The sequence below is a fragment of the Apostichopus japonicus genome, chromosome 18, assembly GCF_037975245.1.
Source record: "Apostichopus japonicus isolate 1M-3 chromosome 18, ASM3797524v1, whole genome shotgun sequence".
Classification (NCBI taxonomy): domain Eukaryota; kingdom Metazoa; phylum Echinodermata; class Holothuroidea; order Aspidochirotida; family Stichopodidae; genus Apostichopus; species Apostichopus japonicus.
This window is the reverse complement of record NC_092578.1, coordinates 11,203,352-11,231,081: the sequence shown is the minus strand read 5'-3', so window position 1 is coordinate 11,231,081 and position 27,730 is coordinate 11,203,352.

Genomic DNA, 27,730 nt, shown 5'->3' with positions numbered 1-27,730 from the left:
ACCGCACATTCGATTGATCGGTATAGAACATTCCAATGATCGGTAACGCACATTCGATTGATCGGTACCGCACATTCGAATGATCGGTACCGCACATTCGATTGGTCGGTACCGAACATTCGATTAATCGGTACCGCACATTCTATTGATCTGTACCGCACATTCGATTGATCGGTACCGAACATTCGATTGATCGGTACCGAACATTCGATTGATCGGTAACGAACATTCCTATGATCGGTACCGAATATTGGATTGATCAGTACCGCACATTCGATTGATCGGTATCGCACATTCGATACATCGATACGGTACATTCGATTGATCGGTACCGCACATTCGATTGATCGGTACCGCACATTCGATTGGTCGGTACCGCACATTCGATAGATAGGTACCGAACATTCGATTGATCGGTAACGCACATTCGATTGATCGGTAACGAACATTCGATTGATCGGTAAAGAACATTCGATTGATCGGTACCGCACATTCCATTGATCGGTACCGAACATTCGATTGGTCGGTACCGTACATTCGATTGATCGGTATCGCACATTCGATTAATCGGTACCGTACATTCGATTGGTCGATACCGAACATTCGATTAATCGTTACCGCACATTCTATTGATCGGTATAGAACATTCGATTGATCGGTATCGAACATTCGATTGATCGGTACCGAACATTCGATTGATCGGTAACGAACATTCGATTGATCGGTACCGAACATTGGATTGATCAGTACCGCACATTCGATTGATCGGTATCGCACATTCGATACATCGAGACGGTACATTCGATTGATCGGTACCGCACATTCGATTGATCGGTACCGCACATTCGATTGGTCGGTACCGCACATTCGATAGATAGGTACCGAACATTCGATTGATCGGTACCGAACATTCGATTGATCGGTACCGAACATTCGATTGATCGGTACCGAACATTGGATTGATCAGTACCGCACATTCGATTGATCGGTATCGCACATTCGATACATCGATACGGTACATTCGATTGATCAGTACCGCACATTCGATTAATCGGTACCACACATTCGATTGGTCGGTAACGCACATTCGATTGATCGGTACCGCATATTCGATTGATCGGTACCGAACATTCGATTGATCGGTACCGCACATTCGATAGATAGGTACCGAACATTCGATTGATCGGTACCGCACATTCCATTGATCGGTACCTCACATTCGATTGATCGGTACCGAACATTCGATTTGTCGGTACCGCACATTCGATTGATCGGTATCGCACATTCGATTGATCGCTACCGAATATTCGATTGATCAGTACCGCACATTCGATTGGTCGGTAACGAACATTCGATTGATCGGTAAAGAACATTCGATTGATCGGTACCGAACATTCGATTGGTCGGTAACGCACATTCGATTGATCGGTACCGCACATTCGATTGATCGGTACCGCACGTTCGATAGATAGGTACCGAACATGCGATTGATCGGTACCGCACATTCGATTGATCGGTACCGAACATTCGATTGATCGGTACCGAACATTCGATTTGTCGGTACCGCACATTCGATTGATCGGTATCGCACATTCGATTGATCGGTACCGAATATTCGATTGATCGGTACCGAACATTCGATAGATAGGTACCGAACATTCGATTGATCGGTACCGAACATTCGATAGATCGGTAACGCACATTCGATTGATCGGTAACGAACATTCGATTGATCGGTAAAGAACATTCGATTGATCGGTACCGCACATTCCATTGATCGGTACCGAACATTCGATTGATCGGTACCGTACATTCGATTGATCGGTATCGCACATTCGATTAATCGGTACCGAACATTCGATTGATCGGTACCGAACATTCGATTGATCGGTACCGCACATTCGATTGATCGGTATAGAACTTTCCAATGATCGGTAACGCACATTCGATTGATCGGTACCGCACATTCGAATGATCGGTACCGCACATTCGATTGGTCGGTACCGAACATTCGATTAATCGGTACCGCACATTCTATTGATCTGTACCGCACATTCGATTGATCGGTACCGAACATTCGATTGATCGGTACCGAACATTCGATTGATCGGTAACGAACATTCCATTGATCGGTACCGAACATTGGATTGATCAGTACCGCACATTCGATTGATCGGTATCGCACATTCGATACATCGATACGGTACATTCGATTGATCGGTACCGCACATTCGATTGATCGGTACCGCACATTCGATTGGTCGGTACCGCACATTCGATAGATAGGTACCGAACATTCGATTGATCGGTACCGAACATTCGATTGATCGGTACCAAACATTGGATTGATCAGCACCGAACATTCGATTGTTCGGTACCGAACATTGGATTGATCGGCACCGAACATTCGATTGGTCGGTATCGCACATTCGATTGATCGGTACCGCACATTCCATTGATCAGTACCGAACATTCGATTGGTCGGTACCGTACATTCGATTGATCGGTATCGCACATTCGATTAATCGGTACCGAACATTCGATTGATCGGTATCGCACATTCGATTGATCGGTACCGAACATTCGATAGATAGGTACCGAACATTCGATTGATCGGTACCGAACATTCGATTGATCGGTACCAAACATTGGATTGATCAGCACCGAACATTCGATTGATCGGTACCGAACATTGGATTGATCAGCACCGAACATTTGATTGTTCGGTAACGCACATTCGATTGATCGGTACCGCATGTTCGATTGATCGGTACCGCACATTCGATTGGTCGGTAACGAACATCGATTGATCGGTAAAGAACATTCGATTGATCGGTACCGAACATTCGATTGATCGGTAAAGAACATTCGATTGATCGGAACCGCACATTCCATTGATCGGTATAGAACATTCGATTGATCGGTAAAGAACATTCGATTGATCGGTACCGCACATTCCATTGATCGGTACCGAACTATCGATTGATCGGTACCGCACATTCCATTGATCGGTACCGAACATTCGATTAATCGTTACCGCACATTCTATTGATCGGTACCGCACATTCGATTGATCGGTACCGAACATTCGATTGATCGGTACCGAACATTCGATTGATCGGTAACGAACATTCGATTGTTCGGTACCGAACATTGGATTGATCGGTACCGCACATTCGATTGATCGGTACCGCACATTCGATTGATCGATAGCAAACATTCGATTGGTCGGTACCGCACATTCGATTGATCGGTACCCCACATTCGATTGATCGGTACCGAACATTCCATTGATCGATACCTCACATCCGATTGATAGGTACCGAACATTCGATTGATCGGTACCTCACATTCGATTGATCGGTACCGCACATTCCATTGATCGGTACCCCACATTCGATTAATCGGTACCGAACATTCGATTGATCGGTACCGCACATTCCATTGATCGGTATAGAACATTCGATTGATCGGTAACGCACATTCGAGTGATCGGTACCGCACATTCGATTGATCGGTACCGCACATTCGATTGATCGGTACCGCACATTCGATTGATCGGTAACGCACATTCGATTGATCGGTACCGCACATTCGATTGATCGGTACCGCACATTCGATTGGTCGGTAACGAACATTCGATTGATCGGTACCGAACATTCGATTGATCGTTATAGAACATTCGAATGATCGGTAACGCACATTCGATTGATCGGTACCGCACATTCGATTGATCGGTACCGCACATTCGATTGATCGGTACAGCACATTCGATTAATCGGTAACGCACATTGGATTGATCGGTACCGCACATTCGATTGATCGGTACCGCACATTCGATTGGTCGGTAACGAACATTCGATTGATCGGTAACGCACATTCGATTGATCGGTAACGAACATTCGATTGATCGGTAAAGAACATTCGATTGATCGGTACCGCACATTCCATTGATCGGTACCGAACATTCGATTGGTCGGTACCGTACATTCGATTGATCGGTATCGCACATTCCATTGATCGGTACCTCACATTCGATTGATCGGTACCGAACATTCGATTTGTCGGTATCGCACATTCGATTGATCGGTATCGCACATTCGATTGATCGGTACCGAATATTCGATTGATCGGTACCGCACATTCGATTGATCGGTACCGAACATGCGATTGATCGGTACCGCACATTCGATTGATCGGTACCGAACATTCGATTGATCGGTACCGCACATTCGATTTGTCGGTACCGCACGTTCGATAGATAGGTATCGCACATTCGATTGATCGGTACCGAATATTCGATTGATCGGTACCGAACATTCGATAGATAGGTACCGAACATTCGATTGATCGGTACCTCACATTCGATTGATCGGTACCGCACATTCCATTGATCGGTACCCCACATTCGATTGATCGGTACCGAACATTCGATTGATCGGTACCGCACATTCCATTGATCGGTATAGAACATTCGATTGATCGGTAACGCACATTCGAGTGATCGGTACCGCACATTCGATTGATCGGTACCGCACATTCGATTGATCGGTACCGCACATTCGATTGATCGGTAACGCACATTCGATTGATCGGTACCGCACATTCGATTGATCGGTACCGCACATTCGATTGGTCGGTAACGAACATTCGATTGATCGGTCCCGAACATTCGATTGATCGGTATAGAACATTCGAATGATCGGTAACGCACATTCGATTGATCGGTACCGCACATTCGATTGATCGGTACCGCACATTCGATTGATCGGTACAGCACATTCGATTAATCGGTAACGCACATTGGATTGATCGGTACCGCACATTCGATTGATCGGTACCGCACATTCGATTGGTCGGTAACGAACATTCGATTGATCGGTAACGCACATTCGATTGATCGGTAACGAACATTCGATTGATCGGTAAAGAACATTCGATTGATCGGTACCGCACATTCCATTGATCGGTACCGAACATTCGATTGGTCGGTACCGCACATTCGATTGATCGGTATCGCACATTCCATTGATCGGTACCTCACATTCGATTGATCGGTACCGAACATTCGATTTGTCGGTACCGCACATTCGATTGATCGGTATCGCACATTCGATTGATCGGTACCGAATATTCGATTGATCGGTACCGCACATTCGATTGATCGGTACCGAACATGCGATTGATCGGTACCGCACATTCGATTGATCGGTACCGAACATTCGATTGATCGGTACCGCACATTCGATTTGTCGGTACCGCACGTTCGATAGATAGGTATCGCACATTCGATTGATCGGTACCGAATATTCGATTGATCGGTACCGAACATTCGATAGATAGGTACCGAACATTCGATTGATCGGTACCGAACATTCGATAGATCGGTAACGCACATTCGATTGATCGGTAACGAACATTCGATTGATCGGTAAAGAACATTCGATTGATCGGTACCGCACATTCCATTGATCGGTACCGAACATTCGATTGATCGGTACCGTACATTCGATTGATCGGTATCGCACATTCGATTAATCGGTACCGAACATTCGATTGATCGGTACCGAACATTCGATTGATCGGTACCGCACATTCGATTGATCGGTATAGAACATTCCAATGATCGGTAACGCACATTCGATTGATCGGTACCGCACATTCGAATGATCGGTACCGCACATTCGATTGGTCGGTACCGAACATTCGATTAATCGGTACCGCACATTCTATTGATCTGTACCGCACATTCGATTGATCGGTACCGAACATTCGATTGATCGGTACCGAACATTCGATTGATCGGTAACGAACATTCCTATGATCGGTACCGAATATTGGATTGATCAGTACCGCACATTCGATTGATCGGTATCGCACATTCGATACATCGATACGGTACATTCGATTGATCGGTACCGCACATTCGATTGATCGGTACCGCACATTCGATTGGTCGGTACCGCACATTCGATAGATAGGTACCGAACATTCGATTGATCGGTACCGAACTTTGGATTGATCGGTACCGAACATTGGAATGATCGTCACCGAACATTCGAATGTTCGGTATCGCACATTCGATTGATCGATACCGAACATTCGATAGATAGGTACCGAACATTCGATTGATCGGTACCGAACATTCGATTGATCGGTACCAAACATTGGATTGATCAGCACCGAACATTCGATTGTTCGGTACCGAACATTCGATTGATCGGTACCGCACATTCGATTGATCGGTACCGCACATTCGATTAATCGGTACCGAACATTCGATTGGTCGGTAACGCACATTCGATTGATCGGTACCGCATATTCGATTGATCGGTACCGCACATTCGATTGATCGGTACCGCACGTTCGATAGACAGGTACCGAACATTCGATTGATCGGTACCGCACATTCCATTGATCGGTACCTCACATTCGATTGATCGGTACCGAACATTCGATTTGTCGGTACCGCACATTCGATTGATCGATATCGCACATTCGATTGATCGGTACCGAATATTCGATTGATCGGTACCGAACATTCGATAGATAGGTACCGAACATTCGATTGATCGGTACCGAACATTCGATTGATCGGTAACGCACATTCGATTGATCGGTAACGAACATTCGATTGATCGGTAAAGAACATTCGATTGATCGGTACCGCACATTCCATTGATCGGTACCGAACATTCGATTGGTCGGTACCGTACATTCGATTGATCGGTATCGCACATTCGATTAATCGGTACCGTACATTCGATTGGTCGATACCGAACATTCGATTAATCGTTACCGCACATTCTATTGATCGGTATAGAACATTCGATTGATCGGTATCGAACATTCGATTGATCGGTACCGAACATTCGATTGATCGGTAACGAACATTCGATTGATCGGTACCGAACATTGGATTGATCAGTACCGCACATTCGATTGATCGGTAACGCACATTCGATTGATCGGTAACGAACATTCGATTGATCGGTAAAGAACATTCGATTGATCGGTACCGCACATTCCATTGATCGGTACCGAACATTCGATTGATCGGTACCGTACATTCGATTGATCGGTATCGCACATACGATTAATCGGTACCGAACATTCGATTGATCGGTACCGAACATTCGATTGATCGGTACCGCACATTCGATTGATCGGTATAGAACATTCGAATGATCGGTAACGCACATTCGATTGATCGGTAACGCACATTCGAATGATCGGTACCGCACATTCGATTGGTCGGTACCGAACATTCGATTAATCGGTACCGCACATTCTATTGATCTGTACCGCACATTCGATTGATCGGTACCGAACATTCGATTGATCGGTACCGAACATTCGATTGATCGGTAACGAACATTCCATTGATCGGTACCGAACATTGGATTGATCAGTACCGCACATTCGATTGATCGGTATCAAACATTCGATACATCGATACGGTACATTCGATTGATCGGTACCGCACATTCGATTGATCGGTACCGCACATTCGATTGGTCGGTACCGCACATTCGATAGATAGGTACCGAACATTCGATTGATCGGTACCGAACTTTGGATTGATCGGTACCGAACATTGGAATGATCGTCACCGAACATTCGAATGTTCGGTATCGCACATTCGATTGATCGGTACCGAACATTCGATAGATAGGTACCGAACATTCGATTGATCGGTACCGAACATTCGATTGATCAGTACCAAACATTGGATTGATCGATACCGAACATTCGATTGTTCGGTACCGAACATTCGATTGATCGGTACCGCACATTCGATTGATCGGTACCGCACATTCGATTAATCGGTACCGAACATTCGATTGGTCAGTAACGCACATTCGATTGATCGGTACCGCATATTCGATTGATCGGTACCGCACATTCGATTGATCGGTACCGCACGTTCGATAGATAGGTACCGAACATTCGATTGATCGGTACCGCACATTCCATTGATCGGTACCGAACATTCGATTAATCGGTACCGAACATTCGATTTGTCGGTACCGTACATTCCATTGATCGGTATCGCACATTCGATTGATCGGTACCGAATATTCGATTGATCGGTACCGAACATTCGATAGATAGGTACCGAACATTCGATTGATCGGTACCGAACATTCGATTGATCGGTAACGCACATTCGATTGATCGGTAACGAACATTCGATTGATCGGTAAAGAACATTCGATTGATCGGTACCGCACATTCCATTGATCGGTACCGAACATTCGATTGGTCGGTACCGTACATTCGATTGATCGGTATCGCACATTCGATTGATCGGTACCGAACATTCGATTGATCGGTACCGAACATTCGATTGATCGGTACCACACATTCCATTGATCGGTATAGAACATTCGAATGATCGGTAACGCACATTCGATTGATCGGTACCGCACATTCGATTGATCGGTACCGCACATTCGATTGATCGGTACCGCACATTCGATTAATCGGTATCGCACATTCGATTGATCGCTACCGCACATTCGATTGATCGGTACCGCACATTCGATTGGTCGGTAACGAACATCGATTGATCGGTAAAGAACATTCGATTTATCGGTACCGAACATTCGATTGATCGGTAAAGAACATTCGATTGATCGGTACCGCACATTCCATTGATCGGTACCGAACATTCGATTGGTCGGTACCGTACATTCGATTGGTCGGTACCGAACATTCGATTAATCGTTACCGCACATTCTATTGATCGGTACCGCACATTCGATTGATCGGTACCGAACATTCGATTGATCGGTACCGAACATTCGATTGATCGGTAACGAACATTCGATTGATCGGTACCGAACATTGGATTGATCAGTACCGCACATTCGATTGATCGGTATCGCACATTCGATACATCGATACGGTACATTCGATTGATCGGTACCGCACATTCGATTGATCGGTACCGCACATTCGATTGGTCGGTACCGCACATTCGATAGATAGGTACCGAACATTCGATTGATCGGTACCGAACATTCGATTGATCGGTACCGAACATTCGATTGATCGGTACCGAACATTGGATTGATCAGTACCGCACATTCGATTGATCGGTACCGCACATTCGATACATCGATACGGTACATTCGATTGATCAGTACCGCACATTCGATTAATCGGTACCACACATTCGATTGGTCGGTAACGCACATTCGATTGATCGGTACCGCATATTCGATTGATCGGTACCGAACATTCGATTGATCGGTACCGCACATTCGATAGATAGGTACCGAACATTCGATTGATCGGTACCGCACATTCCATTGATCGGTACCTCACATTCGATTGATCGGTACCGAACATTCGATTTGTCGGTACCGCACATTCGATTGATCGGTATCGCATATTCGATTGATCGCTACCGAATATTCGATTGATCAGTACCGCACATTCGATTGGTCGGTAACGTACATTCGATTGATCGGTAAAGAACATTCGATTGATCGGTACCGAACATTCGATTGATCGGTACCGAACATTCGATTGATCGGTACCGCACATTCCATTGATCGGTATAGAACATTCGAATGATCGGTAACGCACATTCGATTGATCGGTACCGCACATTCGATTGATCGGTACCGCACATTCGATTGATCGGTACCGCACATTCGACTAATCGGTAACGCACATTCGATTGATCGGTACCGCACATTCGATTAATCGTTACCGCACATTCTATTGATCGGTACCGCACATTCGATTGATCGGTAACGAACATTCGATTGATCGGTACCGAACATTGGATTGATCAGTACCGCACATTCGATTGATCGGTATCGCACATTCGATACATCGATACGGTACATTCGATTGATCGGTACCGCACATTCGATTGATCGGTACCGAACATTCGATTGATCGGTACCGAACATTCGATTGATCGGTACCGAACATTCGATTGATCGGTAACGAACATTCGATTGATCGGTACCGAACATTGGATTGATCAGTACCGCACATTCGATTGATCGGTATCGCACATTCGATACATCGATACGGTACATTCGATTGATCGGTACCGCACATTCGATTGATCGGTACCGCACATTCGATTGGTCGGTACCGCACATTCGATAGATAGGTACCGAACATTCGATTGATCGGTACCGAACATTCGATTGATCGGTACCGAACATTCGATTGATCGGTACCGAACATTGGATTGATCAGTACCGCACATTCGATTGATCGGTACCGCACATTCGATACATCGATACGGTACATTCGATTGATCAGTACCGCATATTCGATTAATCGGTACCACACATTCGATTGGTCGGTAACGCACATTCGATTGATCGGTACCGAACATTGGATTGATCAGTACCGCACATTCGATTGATCGGTATCGCACATTCGATACATCGATACGGTACATTCGATTGATCGGTACCGCACATTCGATTGATCGGTACCGAACATTCGATTGATCGGTACCGAACATTGGATTGATCGGCACCGAACATTCGAATTATCGGTACCGCACATTGGATTGATCAGCACCGAACATTCGATTGTTCGGTACCGAACATTCGATTGATCGGTACCGCATATTCGATTAATCGGTACCGAACATTCGAATGATCGGTAACGCACATTCGATTGATCGGTACCGCATATTCGATTGATCGGTACCGCACATTCGATTGATCGGTACCGCACATTCGATAGATATGTACCGAACATTCGATTGATCGGTACCGAACATTCGATTGATCGGTACCGAACATTGGATTGATCAGCACCGAACATTCGATTGTTCGGTACCGAACATTCGATTGATCGGTACTGCACATTCGATTGATCGGTACCGCACATTCGATTGGTCGGTACCGAACATTCGATTGATCGGTATCGCACATTCGATTGATCGGTACCGCACATTCGATTGATCGGTACCGAACATTCCATTGATGGATACCTCACATTCGATTGATCGGTACCGAAAATTCGATTGGTCGGTATCGCACATTCGATTGTTCGGTACAGAACATTCGATTGATCGGTACCGCACATTCGATAGATAGGTACCGAACATTCGATTGATCGGTACCGAACATTCGATTGATCGGTACCGCACATTCCATTGATCGGTACCGCACATTCCATTGATCGGTATAGAACATTCGAATGATCGGTAACGCACATTTGATTGATCGGTACCGCACATTCGATTGATCTGTACCGCACATTCGATTGATCGGTACCGCACATTCGATTGGTCCTTAACGAACATTCGATTGATCGGTACCGAACATTCGATTGATCGGTATAGAACATTCGAATGATCGGTATAGAACATTCGAATGATCGGTAACGCACATTCGATTGATCGGAACCGCACATTCGATTGATCGGTACCGCACATTCGATTGATCGGTACGGCACATTCGATTGATCGGTAACGCACATTCGATTGATCGGTACCGCACATTCGATTGATCGGTACCGCACATTCCATTGATCGGTACCGAACATTCGATTGGTCGGTACCGTACATTCGATTGATCGGTATCGCACATTCTATTAATCGGTACCGAACATTCGATTGATCGGTACCGAACATTCGATTGATCGGTACCGCACATTCCATTGATCGGTATAGAACATTCCAATGATCGGTAACGCACATTCGATTGATCGGTACCGCACATTCGATTGGTCGGTAACGAACATTCGATTGATCGGTAAAGAACATTCGATTGATCGGTAACGAACATTCGATTGATCGGTACCGAACATTCGATTGATCGGTACCGCACATTCCATTGATCGGTATAGAACATTCGAATGATCGGTAACGTACATTCGATTGATCGGTACCGCACATTCGATTGATCGGTACCGCACATTCGATTGATCGGTACCGCACATTCGACTAATCGGTAACGCACATTCGATTGATCGGTACCGCACATTCGATTAATCGTTACCGCACATTCTATTGATCGGTACCGCACATTCGATTGATCGGTAACGAACATTGGATTGATCGGTACCGAACATTGGATTGATCAGTACCGCACATTCGATTGATCGGTATCGCACATTCGATACATCGATACGGTACATTCGATTGATCGGTACCGCACATTCGATTGATCGGTACCGAACATTCGATTGATCGGTACCGAACATTGGATTGATCGGCACCGAACATTCGAATGTTCGGTATCGCACATTCGATTGATCGGTACCGAACATTCGATAGATAGGTACCGAACATTCGATTGATCGGTACCGAACATTCGATTTATCGGTACCGCACATTGGATTGATCAGCACCGAACATTCGATTGTTCGGTACCGAACATTCGATTGATCGGTACCGCATATTCGATTAATCCGTACCGAACATTCGAATGATCGGTAACGCACATTCGATTGATCGGTACCGCATATTCGATTGATCGGTACCGCACATTCGATTGATCGGTACCGCACATTCGATAGATAGGTACCGAACATTCGATTGATCGGTACCGCACATTCCATTGATCGGTACCTCACATTCGATTGATCGGTACCGAACATTCGATTTGTCGGTACCGCACATTCGATTGATCGGTATCGCACATTCGATTGATCGCTACCGAATATTCGATTGATCAGTACCGCACATTCGATTGGTCGGTAACGTACATTCGATTGATCGGTAAAGAACATTCGATTGATCGGTACCGAACATTCGATTGATCGGTACCGAACATTCGATTGATCGGTACCGCACATTCCATTGATCGGTATAGAACATTCGAATGATCGGTAACGCACATTCGATTGATCGGTACCGCACATTCGATTGATCGGTACCGCACATTCGATTGATCGGTACCGCACATTCGACTAATCGGTAACGCACATTCGATTGATCGGTACCGCACATTCGATTAATCGTTACCGCACATTCTATTGATCGGTACCGCATATTCGATTGATCGGTAACGAACATTGGATTGATCGGTACCGAACATTGGATTGATCAGTACCGCACATTCGATTGATCGGTATCGCACATTCGATACATCGATACGGTACATTCGATTGATCGGTACCGCACATTCGATTGATCGGTACCGAACATTCGATTGATCGGTACCGAACATTGGATTGATCGGCACCGAACATTCGAATGTTCGGTATTGCACATTCGATTGATCGGTACCGAACATTCGATAGATAGGTACCGAACATTCGATTGATCGGTACCGAACATTCGATTTATCGGTACCGCACATTGGATTGATCAGCACCGAACATTCGATTGTTCGGTACCGAACATTCGATTGATCGGTACCGAACATTCGATTTGTCGGTACCGCACATTCGATTGATCGGTATCGCACATTCGATTGATCGGTACCGAATATTCGATTGATCGGTACCGAACATTCGATAGATAGGTACCGAACATTCGATTGATCGGTACCGAACATTCGATTGATCGGTAACGCACATTCGATTGATCGGTAACGAACATTCGATTGATCGGTAAAGAACATTCGATTGATCGCTACCGCACATTCCATTGATCGGTACCGAACATTCGATTGGTCGGTTCCGTACATTCGATTGATCGGTATCGCACATTCGATTAATCGGTACCGAACATTCGATTGAACGGTACCGAACATTCGATTGATCGGTACCGCACATTCCATTGATCGGTATAGAACATTCGAATGATCGGTAACGCACATTTGATTGATCGGTACCGCACATTCGATTGATCTGTACCGCACATTCGATTGATCGGTACCGCACATTCGATTGGTCCTTAACGAACATTCGATTGATCGGTACCGAACATTCGATTGATCGGTATAGAACATTCGAATGATCGGTATAGAACATTCGAATGATCGGTAACGCACATTCGATTGATCGGAACCGCACATTCGATTGATCGGTACCGCACATTCGATTGATCGGTACGGCACATTCGATTAATCGGTAACGCACATTCGATTGATCGGTACCGCACATTCGATTGATCGGTACCGCACATTCCATTGATCGGTACCGAACATTCGATTGGTCGGTACCGTACATTCGATTGATCGGTATCGCACATTCTATTAATCGGTACCGAACATTCGATTGATCGGTACCGAACATTCGATTGATCGGTACCGCACATTCCATTGATCGGTATAGAACATTCCAATGATCGGTAACGCACATTCGATTGATCGGTACCGCACATTCGATTGGTCGGTAACGAACATTCGATTGATCGGTAAAGAACATTCGATTGATCGGTAACGAACATTCGATTGATCGGTACCGAACATTCGATTGATCGGTACCGCACATTCCATTGATCGGTATAGAACATTCGAATGATCGGTAACGTACATTCGATTGATCGGTACCGCACATTCGATTGATCGGTACCGCACATTCGATTGATCGGTACCGCACATTCGACTAATCGGTAACGCACATTCGATTGATCGGTACCGCACATTCGATTAATCGTTACCGCACATTCTATTGATCGGTACCGCACATTCGATTGATCGGTAACGAACATTGGATTGATCGGTACCGAACATTGGATTGATCAGTACCGCACATTCGATTGATCGGTATCGCACATTCGATACATCGATACGGTACATTCGATTGATCGGTACCGCACATTCGATTGATCGGTACCGAACATTCGATTGATCGGTACCGAACATTGGATTGATCGGCACCGAACATTCGAATGTTCGGTATCGCACATTCGATTGATCGGTACCGAACATTCGATAGATAGGTACCGAACATTCTATTGATCGGTACCGAACATTCGATTTATCGGTACCGCACATTGGATTGATCAGCACCGAACATTCGATTGTTCGGTACCGAACATTCGATTGATCGGTACCGCATATTCGATTAATCCGTACCGAACATTCGAATGATCGGTAACGCACATTCGATTGATCGGTACCGCATATTCGATTGATCGGTACCGCACATTCGATTGATCGGTACCGCACATTCGATAGATAGGTACCGAACATTCGATTGATCGGTACCGCACATTCCATTGATCGGTACCTCACATTCGATTGATCGGTACCGAACATTCGATTTGTCGGTACCGCACATTCGATTGATCGGTATCGCACATTCGATTGATCGCTACCGAATATTCGATTGATCAGTACCGCACATTCGATTGATCGGTAACGTACATTCGATTGATCGGTAAAGAACATTCGATTGATCGGTACCGAACATTCGATTGATCGGTACCGAACATTCGATTGATCGGTACCGCACATTCCATTGATCGGTATAGAACATTCGAATGATCGGTAACGCACATTCGATTGATCGGTACCGCACATTCGATTGATCGGTACCGCACATTCGATTGATCGGTACCGCACATTCGACTAATCGGTAACGCACATTCGATTGATCGGTACCGCACATTCGATTAATCGTTACCGCACATTCTATTGATCGGTACCGCATATTCGATTGATCGGTAACGAACATTGGATTGATCGGTACCGAACATTGGATTGATCAGTACCGCACATTCGATTGATCGGTATCGCACATTCGATACATCGATACGGTACATTCGATTGATCGGTACCGCACATTCGATTGATCGGTACCGAACATTCGATTGATCGGTACCGAACATTGGATTGATCGGCACCGAACATTCGAATGTTCGGTATCGCACATTCGATTGATCGGTACCGAACATTCGATAGATAGGTACCGAACATTCGATTGATCGGTACCGAACATTCGATTTATCGGTACCGCACATTGGATTGATCAGCACCGAACATTCGATTGTTCGGTACCGAACATTCGATTGATCGGTACCGCATATTCGATTAATCGGTACCGAACATTCGAATGATCGGTAACGCACATTCGATTGATCGGTACCGCATATTCGATTGATCGGTACCGCACATTCGATTGATCGGTACCGCACATTCGATAGATATGTACCGAACATTCGATTGATCGGTACCGAACATTCGATTGATCGGTACCGAACATTGGATTGATCAGCACCGAACATTCGATTGTTCGGTACCGAACATTCGATTGATCGGTACTGCACATTCGATTGATCGGTACCGCACATTCGATTAGTCGGTACCGAACATTCGATTGATCGATACCGAACATTCGATGATCGGTATCGCACATTCGATTGATCGGTACCGCACATTCGATTGGTCGGTACCGCAAATTCGATTGATCGGTATCGCACATTCGATTGATCGGTACCGCACATTCGATTGATCGGTACCGAACATTCCATTGATCGATACCTCACATTCGATTGATCGGTACCGAAAATTCGATTGGTCGGTATCGCACATTCGATTGTTCGGTACAGAACATTCGATTGATCGGTACCGTACATTCGATAGATAGGTACCGAACATTCGATTGATGGGTACCGAACATTCGATTGATCGGTACCGCACATTCCATTGATCGGTACCGAACATTCGATTGATCGGTACCGAACATTCGATTTGTCGGTACCGCACATTCGATTGATCGGTATCGCACATTCGATTGATCGGTACCGAATATTCGATTGATCGGTACCGAACATTCGATAGATAGGTACCGAACATTCGATTGATCGGTACCGAACATTCGATTGATCGGTAACGCACATTCGATTGATCGGTAACGAACATTCGATTGATCGGTAAAGAACATTCGATTGATCGCTACCGCACATTCCATTGATCGGTACCGAACATTCGATTGGTCGGTTCCGTACATTCGATTGATCGGTATCGCACATTCGATTAATCGGTACCGAACATTCGATTGGTCGGTACCGCACATTCGATTGATCGGTACCGCACATTCGATTGGTCGGTAACGAACATTCGATTGATCGGTAACGCACATTCGATTGATCGGTAACGAACATTCGATTGATCGGTAAAGAACATTCGATTGATCGGTACCGCACATTCCATTGATCGGTACCGAACATTCGATTGGTCGGTAAAGAACATTCGATTGATCGGTACCGCACATTCCATTGATCGGTACCGAACATTCGATTGGTCGGTACCGTACATTCGATTGATCGGTATCGCACATTCGATTAATCGGTACCGTACATTCGATAGATAGGTACCGAACATTCGATTGATCGGTACCGAACATTCGATTGATCGGTACCGCACATTCCATTGATCGGTACCGAACATTCGATTGATCGGTACCGAACATTCGATTTGTCGGTACCGCACATTCGATTGATCGGTACCGCACATTCGATTGATCGGTACCGAATATTCGATTGATCGGTACCGAACATTCGATAGATAGGTACCGAACATTCGATTGATCGGTACCGAACATTCGATTGATCGGTAACGCACATTCGATTGATCGGTAACGAACATTCGATTGATCGGTAAAGAACATTCGATTGATCGCTACCGCACATTCCATTGATCGGTACCGAACATTCGATTGGTCGGTTCCGTACATTCGATTGATCGGTATCGCACATTCGATTAATCGGTACCGAACATTCGATTGGTCGGTACCGCACATTCGATTGATCGGTACCGCACATTCGATTGGTCGGTAACGAACATTCGATTGATCGGTCACGCACATTCGATTGATCGGTAACGAACATTCGATTGATCGGTAAAGAACATTCGATTGATCGGTACCGCACATTCCATTGATCGGTACCGAACATTCGATTGGTCGGTAAAGAACATTCGATTGATCGGTACCGCACATTCCATTGATCGGTACCGAACATTCGATTGGTCGGTACCGTACATTCGATTGATCGGTATCGCACATTCGATTAATCGGTACCGAACATTCGATTGATCGGTACCGAACATTCGATTGATCGGTACCGCACATTCCATTGATCGGTATAGAACATTCCAATGATCGGTAACGCACATTCGATTGATCGGTACCGCACATTCGATTGGTCGGTAACGAACATTCGATTGATCGGTAAAGAACATTCGATTGATCGGTAACGCACATTCGATTGATCGGTACCGAACATTCGATTGATCGGTACCGCACATTCCATTGATCGGTATAGAACATTCGAATGATCGGTAACGCACATTCGATTGATCGGTACCGCACATTCGATTGATCGGTACCGCACATTCGATTGATCGGTACCGCACATTCGACTAATCGGTAACGCACATTCGATTGATCGGTACCGCACATTCGATTAATCGTTACCGCACATTCTATTGATCGGTACCGAACATTCGATTGATCGGTAACGAACATTGGATTGATCGGTACCGAACATTGGATTGATCAGTACCGCACATTCGATTGATCGGTATCGCACATTCGATACATCGATACGGTACATTCGATTGATCGGTACCGCACATTCGATTGATCGGTACCGAACATTCGATTGATCGGTACCGAACATTGGATTGATCGGCACCGAACATTCGAATGTTCGGTATCGCACATTCGATTGATCGGTACCGAACATTCGATAGATAGGTACCGAACATTCGATTGATCGGTACCGCACATTCCATTGATCGGTACCTCACATTCGATTGATCGGTACCGAACATTCGATTTGTCGGTACCGCACATTCGATTGATCGGTATCGCACATTCGATTGATCGCTACCGAATATTCGATTGATCAGTACCGCACATTCGATTGGTCGGTAACGTACATTCGATTGATCGGTAAAGAACATTCGATTGATCGGTACCGAACATTCGATTGATCGGTACCGAACATTCGATTGATCGGTACCGCACATTCCATTGATCGGTATAGAACATTCGAATGATCGGTAACGCACATTCGATTGATCGGTACCGAACATTGGATTGATCGGCACCGAACATTCGAATGTTCGGTATCGCACATTCGATTGATCGGTACCGAACATTCGATAGATAGGTACCGAACATTCGATTGATCGGTACCGCACATTCCATTGATCGGTACCTCACATTCGATTGATCGGTACCGAACATTCGATTTGTCGGTACCGCACATTCGATTGATCGGTATCGCACATTCGATTGATCGCTACCGAATATTCGATTGATCAGTACCGCACATTCGATTGGTCGGTAACGTACATTCGATTGATCGGTAAAGAACATTCGATTGATCGGTACCGAACATTCGATTGATCGGTACCGAACATTCGATTGATCGGTACCGCACATTCCATTGATCGGTATAGAACATTCGAATGATCGGTAACGCACATTCGATTGATCGGTACCGCACATTCGATTGATCGGTACCGAACATTCGATTGATCGGTACCGAACATTGGATTGATCGGCACCGAACATTCGAATGTTCGGTATCGCACATTCGATTGATCGGTACCGAACATTCGATAGATAGGTACCGAACATTCGATTGATCGGTACCGAACATTCGATTTATCGGTACCGCACATTGGATTGATCAGCACCGAACATTCGATTGTTCGGTACCGAACATTCGATTGATCGGTACCGCATATTCGATTAATCGGTACCGAACATTCGAATGATCGGTAACGCACATTCGATTGATCGGTACCGCATATTCGATTGATCGGTACCGCACATTCCATTGATCGGTACCGCACATTCGATAGATATGTACCGAACATTCGATTGATCGGTACCGAACATTCGATTGATCGGTACCGAACATTGGATTGATCAGCACCGAACATTCGATTGTTCGGTACCGAACATTCGATTGATCGGTACTGCACATTCGATTGATCGGTACCGCACATTCGATTGGTCGGTACCGAACATTCGATTGATCGATACCGAACATTCGATGATCGGTATCGCACATTCGATTGATCGGTACCGCACATTCGATTGGTCGGTATCGCAAATTCGATTGATCGGTATCGCACATTCGATTGATCGGTACCGCACATTCGATTGATCGGTACCGAACATTCCATTGATCGATACCTCACATTCGATTGATCGGTACCGAAAATTCGATTGGTCGGTATCGCACATTCGATTGTTCGGTACAGAACATTCGATTGATCGGTACCGTACATTCGATAGATAGGTACCGAACATTCGATTGATCGGTACCGAACATTCGATTGATCGGTACCGCACATTCCATTGATCGGTACCGAACATTCGATTGATCGGTACCGAACATTCGATTTGTCGGTACCGCACATTCGATTGATCGGTATCGCACATTCGATTGATCGGTACCGAATATTCGATTGATCGGTACCGAACATTCGATAGATAGGTACCGAACATTCGATTGATCGGTACCGAACATTCGATTGATCGGTAACGCACATTCGATTGATCGGTAACGAACATTCGATTGATCGGTAAAGAACATTCGATTGATCGCTACCGCACATTCCATTGATCGGTACCGAACATTCGATTGGTCGGTTCCGTACATTCGATTGATCGGTATCGCACATTCGATTAATCGGTACCGAACATTCGATTGGTCGGTACCGCACATTCGATTGATCGGTACCGCACATTCGATTGGTCGGTAACGAACATTCGATTGATCGGTAACGCACATTCGATTGATCGGTAACGAACATTCGATTGATCGGTAAAGAACATTCGATTGATCGGTACCGCACATTCCATTGATCGGTACCGAACATTCGATTGGTCGGTAAAGAACATTCGATTGATCGGTACCGCACATTCCATTGATCGGTACCAAACATTCGATTGGTCGGTACCGTACATTCGATTGATCGGTATCGCACATTCGATTAATCGGTACCGAACATTCGATTGATCGGTACCGAACATTCGATTGATCGGTACCGCACATTCCATTGATCGGTATAGAACATTCCAATGATCGGTAACGCACATTCGATTGATCGGTACCGCACATTCGATTGGTCGGTAACGAACATTCGATTGATCGGTAAAGAACATTCGATTGATCGGTACCGAACATTCGATTGATCGGTACCGAACATTCGATTGATCGGTACCGCACATTCCATTGATCGGTATAGAACATTCGAATGATCGGTAACGCACATTCGATTGATCGGTACCGCACATTCGATTGATCGGTACCGCACATTCGATTGATCGGTACCGCACATTCGACTAATCGGTAACGCACATTCGATTGATCGGTACCGCACATTCGATTAATCGTTACCGCACATTCTATTGATCGGTACCGCACATTCGATTGATCGGTAACGAACATTGGATTGATCGGTACCGAACATTGGATTGATCAGTACCGCACATTCGATTGATCGGTATCGCACATTCGATACATCGATACGGTACATTCGATTGATCGGTACCGCACATTCGATTGATCGGTACCGAACATTCGATTGATCGGTACCGAACATTGGATTGATCGGCACCGAACATTCGAATGTTCGGTATCGCACATTCGATTGATCGGTACCGAACATTCGATAGATAGGTACCGAACATTCGATTGATCGGTACCGAACATTCGATTTATCGGTACCGCACATTGGATTGTTCGGTACCGAACATTCGATTGTTCGGTACCGAACATTCGATTGATCGGTACCGCATATTCGATTAATCGGTACCGAACATTCGAATGATCGGTAACGCACATTCGATTGATCGGTACCGCATATTCGATTGATCGGTACCGCACATTCGATTGATCGGTACCGCACATTCGATAGATATGTACCGAACATTCGATTGATCGGTACCGAACATTCGATTGATCGGTACCGAACATTGGATTGATCAGCACCGAACATTCGATTGATCGGTACTGCACATTCGATTGATCGGTACCGCACATTCGATTGGTCGGTACCGAACATTCGATTGATCGATACCGAACATTCGATGATCGGTATCGCACATTCGATTGATCGGTACCGCACATTCGATTGGTCGGTACCGCAAATTCGATTGATCGGTATCGCACATTCGATTGATCGGTACCGAACATTCGATTGATCGGTACCGAACATTCCATTGATCGATACCTCACATTCGATTGATCGGTACCGAAAATTCGATTGGTCGGTATCGCACATTCGATTGTTCGGTACCGAACATTCGATTGATCGGTACCGCACATTCGATTGATAGGTACCGAACATTCGATTGATCAGTACCGAACATTCGATTGATCGGTACCGCACATTCCATTGATCGGTACCGAACATTCGATTGATCGGTACCGAACATTCGATTGATCGGTACCGAACATTCGATTGATCGGTACCGAACATTGGATTGATCGGCACCGAACATTCGAATGTTCGGTATCGCACATTCGATTGATCGGTACCGAACATTCGATAGATAGGTACCGAACATTCGATTGATCGGTACCGCACATTCCATTGATCGGTACCTCACATTCGATTGATCGGTACCGAACATTCGATTTGTCGGTACCGCACATTCGATTGATCGGTATCGCACATTCGATTGATCGCTACCGAATATTCGATTGATCAGTACCGCACATTCGATTGGTCGGTAACGTACATTCGATTGATCGGTAAAGAACATTCGATTGATCGGTACCGAACATTCGATTGATCGGTACCGAACATTCGATTGATCGGTACCGCACATTCCATTGATCGGTATAGAACATTCGAATGATCGGTAACGCACATTCGATTGATCGGTACCGAACATTGGATTGATCGGCACCGAACATTCGAATGTTCGGTATCGCACATTCGATTGATCGGTACCGAACATTCGATAGATAGGTACCGAACATTCGATTGATCGGTACCGCACATTCCATTGATCGGTACCTCACATTCGATTGATCGGTACCGAACATTCGATTTGTCGGTACCGCACATTCGATTGATCGGTATCGCACATTCGATTGATCGCTACCGAATATTCGATTGATCAGTACCGCACATTCGATTGGTCGGTAACGTACATTCGATTGATCGGTAAAGAACATTCGATTGATCGGTACCGAACATTCGATTGATCGGTACCGAACATTCGATTGATCGGTACCGCACATTCCATTGATCGGTATAGAACATTCGAATGATCGGTAACGCACATTCGATTGATCGGTACCGCACATTCGATTGATCGGTACCGAACATTCGATTGATCGGTACCGAACATTGGATTGATCGGCACCGAACATTCGAATGTTCGGTATCGCACATTCGATTGATCGGTACCGAACATTCGATAGATAGGTACCGAACATTCGATTGATCGGTACCGAACATTCGATTTATCGGTACCGCACATTGGATTGATCAGCACCGAACATTCGATTGTTCGGTACCGAACATTCGATTGATCGGTACCGCATATTCGATTAATCGGTACCGAACATTCGAATGATCGGTAACGCACATTCGATTGATCGGTACCGCATATTCGATTGATCGGTACCGCACATTCCATTGATCGGTACCGCACATTCGATAGATATGTACCGAACATTCGATTGATCGGTACCGAACATTCGATTGATCGGTACCGAACATTGGATTGATCAGCACCGAACATTCGATTGTTCGGTACCGAACATTCGATTGATCGGTACTGCACATTCGATTGATCGGTACCGCACATTCGATTGGTCGGTACCGAACATTCGATTGATCGATACCGAACATTCGATGATCGGTATCGCACATTCGATTGATCGGTACCGCACATTCGATTGGTCGGTATCGCAAATTCGATTGATCGGTATCGCACATTCGATTGATCGGTACCGCACATTCGATTGATCGGTACCGAACATTCCATTGATCGATACCTCACATTCGATTGATCGGTACCGAAAATTCGATTGGTCGGTATCGCACATTCGATTGTTCGGTACAGAACATTCGATTGATCGGTACCGTACATTCGATAGATAGGTACCGAACATTCGATTGATCGGTACCGAACATTCGATTGATCGGTACCGCACATTCCATTGATCGGTACCGAACATTCGATTGATCGGTACCGAACATTCGATTTGTCGGTACCGCACATTCGATTGATCGGTATCGCACATTCGATTGATCGGTACCGAATATTCGATTGATCGGTACCGAACATTCGATAGATAGGTACCGAACATTCGATTGATCGGTACCGAACATTCGATTGATCGGTAACGCACATTCGATTGATCGGTAACGAACATTCGATTGATCGGTAAAGAACATTCGATTGATCGCTACCGCACATTCCATTGATCGGTACCGAACATTCGATTGGTCGGTTCCGTACATTCGATTGACCGGTATCGCACATTCGATTAATCGGTACCGAACATTCGATTGGTCGGTACCGCACATTCGATTGATCGGTACCGCACATTCGATTGGTCGGTAACGAACATTCGATTGATCGGTAACGCACATTCGATTGATCGGTAACGAACATTCGATTGATCGGTAAAGAACATTCGATTGATCGGTACCGCACATTCCATTGATCGGTACCGAACATTCGATTGGTCGGTAAAGAACATTCGATTGATCGGTACCGCACATTCCATTGATCGGTACCAAACATTCGATTGGTCGGTACCGTACATTCGATTGATCGGTATCGCACATTCGATTAATCGGTACCGAACATTCGATTGATCGGTACCGAACATTCGATTGATCGGTACCGCACATTCCATTGATCGGTATAGAACATTCCAATGATCGGTAACGCACATTCGATTGATCGGTACCGCACATTCGATTGGTCGGTAACGAACATTCGATTGATCGGTAAAGAACATTCGATTGATCGGTACCGAACATTCGATTGATCGGTACCGAACATTCGATTGATCGGTACCGCACATTCCATTGATCGGTATAGAACATTCGAATGATCGGTAACGCACATTCGATTGATCGGTACCGCACATTCGATTGATCGGTACCGCACATTCGATTGATCGGTACCGCACATTCGACTAATCGGTAACGCACATTCGATTGATCGGTACCGCACATTCGATTAATCGTTACCGCACATTCTATTGATCGGTACCGCACATTCGATTGATCGGTAACGAACATTGGATTGATCGGTACCGAACATTGGATTGATCAGTACCGCACATTCGATTGATCGGTATCGCACATTCGATACATCGATACGGTACATTCGATTGATCGGTACCGCACATTCGATTGATCGGTACCGAACATTCGATTGATCGGTACCGAACATTGGATTGATCGGCACCGAACATTCGAATGTTCGGTATCGCACATTCGATTGATCGGTACCGAACATTCGATAGATAGGTACCGAACATTCGATTGATCGGTACCGAACATTCGATTTATCGGTACCGCACATTGGATTGTTCGGTACCGAACATTCGATTGTTCGGTACCGAACATTCGATTGATCGGTACCGCATATTCGATTAATCGGTACCGAACATTCGAATGATCGGTAACGCACATTCGATTGATCGGTACCGCATATTCGATTGATCGGTACCGCACATTCGATTGATCGGTACCGCACATTCGATAGATATGTACCGAACATTCGATTGATCGGTACCGAACATTCGATTGATCGGTACCGAACATTGGATTGATCAGCACCGAACATTCGATTGTTCGGTACCGAACATTCGATTGATCGGTACTGCACATTCGATTGATCGGTACCGCACATTCGATTGGTCGGTACCGAACATTCGATTGATCGATACCGAACATTCGATGATCGGTATCGCACATTCGATTGATCGGTACCGCACATTCGATTGGTCGGTACCGCAAATTCGATTGATCGGTATCGCACATTCGATTGATCGGTACCGAACATTCGATTGATCGGTACCGAACATTCCATTGATCGATACCTCACATTCGATTGATCGGTACCGAAAATTCGATTGGTCGGTATCGCACATTCGATTGTTCGGTACCGAACATTCGATTGATCGGTACCGCACATTCGATTGATAGGTACCGAACATTCGATTGATCAGTACCGAACATTCGATTGATCGGTACCGCACATTCCATTGATCGGTACCGAACATTCGATTGATCGGTACCGAACATTCGATTTGTCGGTACCGCACATTCGATTGATCGGTATCGCACATTCGATTGATCGGTACCAAATATTCGATTGATCGGTACCGAACATTCGATAGGTAGGTACCGAACATTCGATTGATCGGTACCGAACATTCGATTGATCGGTAACGCACATTCGATTGATCGGTAACGAACATTCGATTGATCGGTAAAGAACATTCGATTGATCGCTACCGCACATTAAATTGATCGGTACCGAACATTCGATTGGTCGGTTCCGTACATTCGATTGATCGGTATCGCACATTCGATTAATCGGTACCGAACATTCGATTGATCGGTACCGAACATTCGATTGATCGGTACCGCACATTCCATTGATCGGTATAGAACATTCCAATGATCGGTAACGCACATTCGATTGATCGGTACCGCACATTCGATTGATCGGTACCGCACATTCGATTGATCGGTACCGCCCATTCGATTGATCGGTAACGCACATTCGATTGATCGGTACAGCACATTCGATTGATCGGTACCGCACATTCGATTGGTCGGTAACGAACATTCGATTGATCGGTACCGAACATTCGATTGATCGGTATAGAACATTCGAATGATCGTAACAATCGATTGATCGGTACCGCACATTCGATTGATCGGTACCGCACATTCGATTGATCGGTACCGCACATTCGATTCATCGGTAACGCACATTCGATTGATCGGTACCGCACATTCGATTGATCGGTACCGCACATTCGATTGGTCGGTAACGAACATTCGATTGATCGGTAACGCACATTCGATTGATCGGTAACGAACATTCGATTGATCGGTAAAGAACATTCGATTGATCGGTACCGCACATTCCATTGATCGGTACCGAACATTCGATTGGTCGGTAAAGAACATTCGATTGATCGGTACCGCACATTCCATTGATCGGTACCGAACATTCGATTGGTCGGTACCGTACATTCGATTGATCGGTATCGCACATTCGATTAATCGGTACCGAACATTCGATTGATCGGTACCGAACATTCGATTGATCGGTACCGCACATTCCATTGATCGGTATAGAACATTCCAATGATCGGTAACGCACATTCGATTGATCGGTACCGCACATTCGATTGATCGGTACCGCACATTCGATTGGTCGGTACCGAACATTCGATTAATCGGTACCGCACATTCTATTGATCTGTACCGCACATTCGATTGATCGGTACCGAACATTCGATTGATCGGTACCGAACATTCGATTGATCGGTAACGAACATTCCATTGATCGGTACCGAACATTGGATTGATCAGTACCGCACATTCGATTGATCGGTATCGCACATTCGATACATCGATACGGTACATTCGATTGATCGGTACCGCACATTCGATTGATCGGTACCGCACATTCGATTGGTCGGTACCGCACATTCGATAGATAGGTACCGAACATTCGATTGATCGGTACCGAACATTGGATTGATCGGTACCGAACATTGGATTGATCGTCACCGAACATTCGAATGTTCGGTATCGCACATTCGATTGATCGGTACCGAACATTCGATAGATAGGTACCGAACATTCGATTGATCGGT